Source organism: Puma concolor, chromosome A2, assembly GCF_028749965.1.
Source record: "Puma concolor isolate L17-30 chromosome A2, mPumCon1.1.hap2, whole genome shotgun sequence".
In the NCBI taxonomy this organism is placed as follows: domain Eukaryota; kingdom Metazoa; phylum Chordata; class Mammalia; order Carnivora; family Felidae; genus Puma; species Puma concolor.
Window position 1 is genome coordinate 54,609,019 of NC_141668.1, and position 2,395 is coordinate 54,611,413.

Consider the following 2,395-nt stretch of genomic DNA (forward strand, 5'->3'; position numbering starts at 1 on the left):
TTGGATAGGTCATTTTCTCACTTAGAAAATAAGGATCATGATAATAGGACCTAGATCATAGGGCTTGAGGATTAAATTAGCTAATAGATGTAAAATATTTAGGACACTGTTTGAAACACTACAAAAGCTCATTAAACCTACTGGTTTATGGAGCTATTGGAAATGACATCAGTAAGATGGTAGAAAAGGAAGCCTTTCCCCCTTCTTCCCCCTATGGAGACACAGATTTAACAGTAATGCCTGAACCAATTGTCTGAAAAATCTAGAATTCAGTCAAGAGGTTCCTGCATTCCAGGTGAGTTCAAAGTCAATAATGTTAAAGCCTGGTAGGAAAATATGTGGCAATTTCTCTTGCCAGAGCCCCTCCTTCTAATAGTGCTAATAGTGTAGCACTATCGGGAGGAAAGACTTAATTCCCATCTCCTTCATGTGCAAGAAAGAAGCAGAATGTGTGTCTAACATTCTTTTATGTAGACTGCCCAAGGGCCTAGTTTACATTTTGCCTGACAAGCAGGAGCCAGGTTGGGAGCTTCGACTCTGAGAACAAGTGGTCAACATGCACCAGAGTCTGCAGTACCACAGATAGACACTAGGTGGAGCTCCAGTGTCATGTGGCATACTACAGCACCAGGGTGGCCACCAGCAGACATCAGGTGGAAGTACTGCGTAAACATAGGCAAACCTCTTTAATTAAGTTACACACAAGCCCAAAAAGGACACATCCCCAGAAAAGGCTTGAGAAGTCCAGAATCTCTAGCAAGGTTGAATTGAGAATGTCATTCCTGTACAAAACCAGACTAAGAAGTCTGAGAGGGACGGGTGATTTTTAAAATGCCAAAATTTCAACAGTAGATAACAAGACATACAAACATACAAGGAAATATGACCAATTTAGAGGAAAAAATTAAATTTCCTGAAACTGACCCCAAATAAATGGAGACATATGAGTTACTAACAAATTTGAAATAAGCATCAAATAAATGCTCACTGAATTAAAAGAGAGCACAGACAACTAAACAAAATCAGGAAAACAATGCATGAACAAAATGAGGATATCAATGATGAGATAGAAACTATGAAGAAGAGTCAAACAGAAATTCTGAAAATGAAAACAACAATAATTGCACTGAAAAATTCACTATTCAGCATCAGATTTAACCAGGAAGAAGAAAGAATCAATGAACTCAAAGATAGGAATTTCAAAATTACTTAGGCAGAGAAGTAAAAAAAGAAAAAAGACTGAAGAAAAATGAAGAGAGCCTAAGTGACTTATAGGATACTATAAAGCAGAACGACACACACATTATGGAAGCCTCAGAAAAAGAAGAAAGGAAGGAAGGAAGGAAGGAACGAACGAACGAAGGAAGGAAAAGCAAGCAAGCAAGCAGAAAGCCTACTTAAGGAATTAATGGCCTTAAATATCCTAAATCTAAAAATAGAAGTGGACATACAAATTCATGAAATTAAAAAAAACTCCAACTAAGATAAATCTAAAGAAAACTATACCAAGGCATATCATAATCAAACTGTCAGAAGCCACAAAGAGAATCTTGAAAGTGGAAAGAGAAAAGTGCCTTGTCATGTACAAGGGACCATCTATTAGATTATCAGAAGATTTCTCAGCAGAAACCTTGCAGGCTAGAAGGCAGTAGGATGATATATTAAAAATACAGTAGAGGCACCAGGTGGCTCAGTCAGTTAAGTGTCTGACTTCGACTCAGGTCATAATCTCACTGTTAGTGAGTCTGAGCCCTGCATCGAACTCTGTGCTGACAGCTTGGAGCCTGGAACCTGCTTCAGATTCTGTGTCTCTCTCTCTCTCTCTCTCTCTGCCACTTCCCCACTCACACACTCTCTCTCTCAAAAATAAAATAAACATTTAAAAAACATTTTTTAAATACAGTAAAACCTTGGTTTGTGAGCATAATTCATTCCAGAAACATGCTTGCAATCCAAAGCACTTGTATATCAAATCGAATTTCAAGAACTATTGGCTCAGTTGTGATCATGTGACATTTGGCATCATGTGCTACTCGTATTACAAGACACTGCTCGTTTATCAAGTTAAAACTTATTAGAAATGTTTGTTCATATTGCACAACACTCACAGAACAAGTTACTCACAATCCAAGGCTTTAATGTTTTGAAAGAGGGGTGCATGGGTGGCTCAGTCAGTTGAGTGTCTGGTTCTTGATTTTGGCTCAGGTCATGCTATCAGGATTGTGAGATCAAGCTCTGAGTCAGGCTCCACACTGAGTCAGGCTCCACACTGAGTCAGGCCTGCTTAAGATTTTCTCTCTCCTTCTCCCTCTGCCTTTCTTCCTCTCATGAATACTATCTCTCAAAAAAAAAAAAATTACTGATAGAAACAATTGCCAGCCAAGAATACCATATC